This window comes from Carassius auratus, unplaced genomic scaffold (assembly GCF_003368295.1).
Source record: "Carassius auratus strain Wakin unplaced genomic scaffold, ASM336829v1 scaf_tig00011539, whole genome shotgun sequence".
Taxonomy (NCBI): Eukaryota; Metazoa; Chordata; class Actinopteri; order Cypriniformes; family Cyprinidae; genus Carassius; species Carassius auratus.
Window position 1 is genome coordinate 956 of NW_020524215.1, and position 8,542 is coordinate 9,497.

Consider the following 8,542-nt stretch of genomic DNA (forward strand, 5'->3'; position numbering starts at 1 on the left):
CTTTCTAAATTATAAATTGTCAATTATAAGGTAGTTCATTATTTTTATGCATCATTTTACAGTAATTTAAATGATACATTCTTTACTTATTTCAAAGTATAATATATTTTCTGTATGATAAGGTTCACCAATTATTACAGTAAGTTTTACAGTAAGATTCTTGCATCACTGTTTTTTCCATTAAAAGTCATATTTTTAGAGTGTAACAAGCAGTGCTTGCAGTGAAGGCGGAGTCGTCTATTCCTCCTCAGATAAACCGGCCCCTTTAAATCTGACCTCACTTCACAAAACAGCCTGACCGAGACTGACGAGCGTCTACATCCTCACTGACAGCCACTGTGGGTGTTTCCCTGAGGCTCATCTCAAACAGCATGGACAGCAGCGGGAGGAAAGTGGTCGTCTGTGACAATGGGACGGGGGTAAGAGATGTACAACTCATTATTATGGGGCTAAAACTCTATGTATCACTGATTTAAATATTGGATACTGATGCACAGGTGTATTTGTGTTTAAATGAATGTTGAAGGAAACTTGTTTTCATTCAGAAACGTACATAGAGCTAAATGTATAGCTTTTTAAAAGCTTCCATCATTCTTAACTAAACTTTTGATGTGCATGACTCTAGTGTAGTGATTGCATCGCTGCATGCCTGCGGTGGGCTCATGCAGAGGCCTGTTGCATTGCTGAAATCTGTCTGAACACGTCTGCGCAGAAACACCACTCACTTCACCTTAAAAGGTGGCAGGGGAAAAGATTCACGGTTATTGGTCACAGATGAGGAAGTGCTTTAAGTGCTCTAGTCTGGAGATTGATGAGCTGAAACTTTAAAACACAGTTTAGTGAAAGTATAGGGAAGTTAGAGGGAGCTGAGGAAGCTGCAGTTCTTCAAAACAAGCCAATCTCAGATAATTCGGTGCAATATCTGCAGCGCTGACCTCAGAAAGCTGAAAAAGGTGGTACAGAAGAGAACTGAGTTGTCATCTTCCCACATAATGTCTGCAGTTTGTCAAGTGTGGTTTTGCTGGCTCCAATTTTCCCGATCACATCTTCCCAGCCCTGGTGGGACGTCCATCATTCGATCAGATGCAAAAGTTGGGAATATAGAGATCAAGGTGAGTTATCCAGGCAAAACAAAATATATAAACACACACACACACATACAGGCACACACCCATGCACACACACAGGCACACGCCCATGCACACACACACACACACAACACACACATGTACACATTAGTCTTGTTATAATTAACTAAAACTAAAATTATTACAATTGTTTCCCCAATTAAAATAAAGCTGAATGAAATCTGAATATGTTGCAATAACAAGTTGTGAAATAAATACATTTAAAACACTAAAACTGCATTGAAATAAAAGTGTTAAAATAAATAAAAAGAAATTAAAGTTATACAGAAATACATAAAAAAAGCTATGCAAATGACACAAAAACATAAAACTACTAAAACCTATCCTCAAATTAAAATACAACCTGAAAATATTCAAAATATGAAACAATTCAAAATAATAATATTAAAATAATTACACATATTGTAGCAATAAATATAGTATATTATTCTATATTCTACATTATTTAATGCAATAATACATCCCTTGCATTTTCATACATTTCAAACGTTTCAATAAACACAAAAATGCTGTATAAACAATACACATGAACTATTCTATTATATATTTATATTTCGGAGATATATAACATTTTCTCTTTAAAAACGTTTCAAAGGTTGTCGACGTTAGACAGCGGATTATTATTAAAGTTGCGTGGGATGCTGAAACCATACTCCACCTTTACATTTGCAGAATGTAGAATTAATGGAAAACACAGATGAATTTAAAATGAATTGAATAAAAAATGAATTTGATGATTTATTAAAAATTCAGTAACCTCAGTGATTCAGTGATTTGTGTGTGTTCCTGCTCCCGTGTGTCCAGGATCTGATGGTTGGTGACGAGGCGAGCGAGTGCCGCTCCATGCTGGAGGTCTCGTACCCCATGGAGAACGGGATAGTGGCGCTGCTGGGAGGACATGCTGCACCTGTGGGATCACACCTTCGGCCCGCAGCGCCTCAACATCAGCCCTCCTGACTGTAAGGTCCTGCTGACGGAGCCGCCCCTGAACCCGCTGAAGAACCGGCAGAAGATCGCCGAGGTCATGTTCGAGACCTACAAGTTCCACGGCATCTACATGGCCATTCAGGCCGTGCTGACCCTCTACGCTCAGGGTAAAACAGACAGAGGGTTGCCAGGTCTGCCAAACAAAACTAGGCCCATGGCCATCAAAAAGAAGCCAAAAGAGCCCAATCACCCTAATATTAAAACATTGTAAAAAAAAAAAAAATTGTTATGCAAATAGTAGTAGTGAGATTAGTTATCACAACTCAGAATGTATCATAAGAATAATTAGTGATGCCTTATTGTTTCAACTTGTTAAAAAAAAAGTAAGCGGAAGATTAAAAAGTAGGTACCTCTAGTTTAGTTAAGATTTATATTTTATCATCTCAACAAAAAATTTGCTATGGGCCCCCCTTTAAAATCACGCTCAGTCGGGCCCCTCTCAGCCTCTGGGCCCTAAGCACTCTGTCACTTTTATGCATTATACCAAAGTCCTTTTCAAGGAAAGTCTGCTCAGTCTGTGGCTGTAAATGCAATGCAACTCTTACTACACTCAGGTTTGAAAAAGCATATTTCAAATCAGCAACAACATCTGACATGAACGGCTCTATAAATATTGTTTCCTAATCTCAAATAGTGTTAAAAAGTCATGTTGGTCTGTTTTATTTAAAAAGCGGAATTTGAAAATCAGTCATAATCAGCTCATAAAGGCTGCCTGGGACCCTGCCTCACAAAACTCGTCCTTTAGCACAGTTTTATCACTGGTTGAATATAAACTGGGTAAAATATATCAGTATAAATATTCCAGTCAAATATGCGATGTGTCAAACCTGCAGGTCTGTTGACCGGCGCGGTGATCGACTCTGGAGATGGTGTGACTCACATCTGTCCCGTTTACGAGGGCTTCTCTCTCCCTCATCTCACACGCCGTCTAGACATCGCAGGACGTGACATCACACGCTATCTGATTAAGGTGGACTTTTCATATTCTCACCACCCAATGAGCATCATTTACTAATCCTCATGTCATTCCGTGTCAATCAAAATGACCTAATATTTAGAAATATTATTAAAAAACTACCTTCTATTGCAAAGCATGTTAAAATATTATTTATTCCTTTGATACATGCAGCATCATTACTCTTTTGAACTCTATAGAGAGTCTATTAAATATTCATCCAGTATATTCCATCCATGTAGCTTTTGCTTCTGCGAGGCTATGCCTTCAACCACACGGCGGACTTCGAGACGGTGCGGATGATGAAGGAGAAACTGTGTTTTGTTGGCTACAACATTGAGCAGGAACAGAAACTGGCCAACGAGACCACAGTCCTGGTGGAGTCCTACACGGTAATACACTCAAACCCTAGAAATACACTTACAGGCATTGGAGGAAACGCCCTCAGAAACAAAACAGCAACAAAAATAGGCAAAGTTCTTGGGTCCTGAGGCAAAACTAACTGAGAATCAGAGATCTAGTGCATATTAATTTAACTTTCCAATTGAGATTTCCAGTTAAACCCTCACTTCTATTAAAAACAGTTTCTTCATAGGGAAATACATGTATAACAATAACTTCTAACAAGTTAAGTCTGGCTTGTTGTGAGCTCCAGGGTTGTTATTCGATGGCATATGCTTTGTTTGAAACCATCTGTTCACATTATTTCAACAATTTAGTTTTTTATTTCCTGCTAAACAGTGGGATTCGTGGTGAAAAACTACATTACCCATGATGCTGTGCAAAAAATCCCACCAATCAGAGTCACCAAGAGCTCTTTAGCTCCACCCACTCTCATAAAACACAGCACATGACTAATAATTTGGTCTCTGATGACATAAAAAGTAGGTCTTTCTACTACAACACTTTCACATTACTTAAATAGTTGTATAAACATTGATATTTTGCAATAAATGTAAAAATCCATCGTTTCTATAGATAAAATCAACAACTTGGAATGAATATTGATATTTTGCCATAATTTTTTATTCAATTATATCGTAATGCTTTATGGAAATGTAGTTTTTTTCCACTAAAACCATTCACAGTCTTGTACATATACACATCTTTGTTTCAAAATCAAAGTTTTTAATGCTCTGATACACATCGTAGGTTGGTTCATGGCTTAAAGTGCCTTAAAGAAGACTTTAAAGAACCCTGTGAGAAAAATGAATGGGGAAAAAAGCAGTTTTGCACTAATGCACTATGTATCTGCACACAGGGGGCGCAAGAGAGCTGCTATAAGTTTCTCATGCATGATAAATATGAACTTAACTGGCCTCTTTACCGAATCTAAAGCTTTTACTGACCTTTCTGGTGTGCAGTTACCAGACGGGCGGACGATAATGGTTGGAGGCGAGAGGTTTGGAGCACCAGAGGCTCTTTTCCAGCCTCATCTCATTAACGTGGAGGGTGTTGGTGTGGCCGAGCTGCTCTTCAACACCATCCAGGCAGCAGACATTGACATCAGGTCAGAATAATTCAACAGCATCATCCTCAGTAAAGGAATATTTCAGGTCAAATACAAGCGAAGCACTTTTTTCAGCATGTCACAGTTGTGTTCGATGGAAATTAAATCTGGGACGTCCCCTCGTGTCTCACTGTCCGTCTGCAGGTCAGATTTATACAAGCACATCGTCCTGTCCGGAGGAAGCACCATGTACCCGGGACTTCCTTCCCGTCTGGAGCGTGAGATCAAGCAGCTGTATCTGGAGCGAGTGCTGAAGGGAGACACTGAGAAGCTTTCTGTGAGCGCTCACGCTAACGCTAGTCTTGCTAACTCATGTGCTAGGATTTCTGGATTTTCCTCCCTAAAGGAAACACCATTAAAACAAGCAAAATTATGTTCAATATTAAAACTTCATTTTAAGCTTACTTGTATAATTTTTTTATATATTATGATTTTTTTTATATTATAAACCTAAAAATTACTAGATTTATGTTTAAAACAAGACTCTTTATGTTTAAAATGAATTGCAAGTGGGCTACAGTGTTGTTTTATATATATATATATATATATATATATATATATATATATATATATATATATATATATATATATATATAACAAAAAATCTGAATATATATATACTGCATGTAAACCTAAATAGAAAATTTCAGAAATAAGAAAAAACATTTATCAAATTTAGTAAAAAAAAAAAAAAACTTGTTTTAAAGAAAACTAAAAAATAAAATAAAAATAGAAATGTTGCCTTGATAAACTGAAATAAGATGGGGTTGAAGTACTTAAATTACTAAAAGTAAAATTGAAATAAAAATTAATTATGTAGAAATATTTAAAATACAAGTATAAATAAAAATGATAAAATCACTGAATGATAAAAAAAATTCAATACTAAATGACAAACACTATAATTAAATAGAAAAACTTAAAATATGAAAACTACAAGTCAAATCAAAATAATAATAAATATTATAATAGTGCATATCCATTACTGGTTAACTGCTTGTGTATGGACTTTTCCAAAAACTCTATTAGTGTGTAAAAAACATTGATGCATGAGTCCCCAGCTGAGCAGATTTACACCTGAGGCCTTAGAAAAGCAACAGAGTTCACTTCTGTTGACATGTAAATGAAGCTCACCGAAACTTGATGCAGATGCAGGCTGTGTGTCAAAAATCCAGCTCTTGTTTTAGATTTGAGTTCATTTGGTTTGAGTCCAGCTGATTTGGGCGTTCTCTTCACTGCTGTTTCCTCACAGAAATTCAAGATCCGCATCGAAGACCCTCCGCTGCGCAAACACATGGTGTTCATGGGAGGAGCGGTGCTGGCCAACATCATGAAAGACAAGGAGTCCTTCTGGCTCTCGCGGGCCGAGTACGAGGAGAAAGGCCTGAAGGTGCTGGACAAACTGGGAGCAGCGCAGAGATGAGAGCCTTCATCCACTTCACATTCACATCTACTGAGCATCATAAACATCTGACGCATGGCTGAAGGACCATTACAGGCTTTAAAGAAGAGCTCAGTGACTCAAACACTACCTTTATACCACAGATAAATGATCAAAGAAATACTCAATCACATAAAGGTCTTAGTCAGGGCTATTATAGTGAACTGGAACTAAAGCCACAAAACTATTATCACGTCTTGGATTAAAATGAACTCTAAATGAAAAAAATATAAATAAAAATTATATATATATATATATATATATATATATATATATATATATATATATATATATATATATATATATATATATATATATATATATAAACTAAAACTTGTTTTATTTCCATTTCCATTTCTCATTTTCATTTTGTTTATCTATATAGAAATATAAAAATGTAGAAAAAAATGTAAAAAATAAAATTTAACAAAGAAAATTGAAAACACAATGCAAAAAAAAAAAAAAACGAAATAAAAATATTAATAAAAACTATAATAATATCTCAATAATACTAAGTTAACGGTCATACTTTAAAAAAATATATAATATTATTAATGCTGACTAAAACACCAAACGTTATAATAAAAAAATAAAATAAAGCATTTTTACTCTATTTATGAATGGTTTTTCTCTCTGAACGAGTCTTTAAGGTGATTCTGTCCTCAAAGTATAAATGTTACATTTTAGAATAAAGCTGAAATAAAATAGGATAGAAATATTAGAAGAAAAGGTTAAACTTAAAAAAAAAAAAGAGAAATTATTTAATGTTTCCACTAACTGAAATAAGTTTGTCGAATTACTTAAGTTAAAAATTAAAAATTGATTTAAAAAAATTAAATTAAAATCGAAGCTATATGGAAATGCATATAAATTCATATATATATATATATATATATATATAAAAGAGATGAAAGAACCTAAAATTACTTAAAACTAAACCAAACCAAGATGCCTAAAGTTTTTTTTTTTAAGAAATAGCTAATAAAATATTTTATTTTAATAGGTTATCTTTATTTTGTAACTCTTTTGCATTGGAGATCTGGGACTTTTATCCAAGCCAATTCTGACCTCAGAGTATAAAGTCTGAATCACAAAAAAGAAATGTAGTGCAAGAAATGGCAAACTGAAACTAAAGACACTGAGAGAAGAGTTTGACCTGGCTAAACATGTTTACTTATTAAAACAGATCAATAAAAGTCAGGTGTTGATGATGAATCTTTCCTATTGATATTTTCCCAACCAATCCACCAAATATGATCCAGATCTGTAAAGGATCTACATCACACACATTATTACTGAGCTGCTGCTGCCATCTTGTGGGTTACAAAGACTACAGACTTACTGAAGTTTGACTAAAGCTCAAGTCTAGCGGCTGCAGAGAGACAGATGTCAGGCGTTTGCTTTCATAACACTGTATGTTTAATACTGTAAATCATGAACAAGCGTACAGCACTGTTCCCAAGGCAGTAAACATTCAGAGAAATTAATCTGAGCGTGATGATGCCATATGAAGCATATTGTTCATTCATGCATCACAATGAACCGCATCACAAACGAACGAAGGCATGCATCGGCCACGAGTTCAACTGATCCAGCGAGAAGAAGCATCGAAGCTGAACTGAAGAGCCCCGTGAATCACAGAAGAAGCAGTACATTATAATCATAGCTCACTGGAGAAAGAGAGTATCACAACGTCACATTCAGAGTCTGATGAAACCGGCCAAAGAGTGTGTGATCAAGCACTGTGTGTGTGTGTGTCTGACTCGTGTTTCATGTGAAAGAAAGTCATTCAAAATAAATAAAATGATAAATATTTGCATATTGTTTCCATTCATCACCATTACATTTTAATGGGTTATATAATTTTGGAATTAACTCAAATATCAGACACTTTGACCTGAATATCAGTCATTTATATATATGTATTTAAGTAATTATACAATATATATGTATATATATATATATATATATGTATATATATATATATATATATATATATATATATATATATATATATATATATATGTAGTGTGCAGATTAGTAAGATATACTATATAGTGCCAATATATATTCATAAATTAATACTAATATATATATATATTAGTGTTTTCAAATGATTAACCGCATCAACAAAATAAAAGATTTTTGATGCTTACATAATATATGTGTGTGCTGTGATTATTTATTATATAAATACACACACACATGCATATATTAAAAGAAAATGTTACGTTTATATATTAAATATATTTATATATAATATAATTAACAATATAAAACAATATACATGTTAATGTCTTCAATATGCTGTATGTGTGTGTGTCTTTATATATACATAATAAACACAGGACACACACACACACACACACACACACATATTATGAAAATAATTTTTTTTACTTTGGATGCGATTAATCATGAATAATCATATCTATCTATCTATCTATCTATCTATCTATCTATCTATCTATATATATATATATATATATATATATACAATT

The 8,542-nt window shown here is 34.2% G+C and overlaps 1 pseudogene; it reads left to right on the forward strand.

Annotated features, from left to right (window-relative positions):
* The first annotated feature begins 286 nt into the window (after window positions 1-286).
* Window positions 287-6,258, forward strand: LOC113073173 (actin-related protein 2-B-like; annotated as a pseudogene).
* Window positions 6,259-8,542: the final 2,284 nt, after the last annotated feature.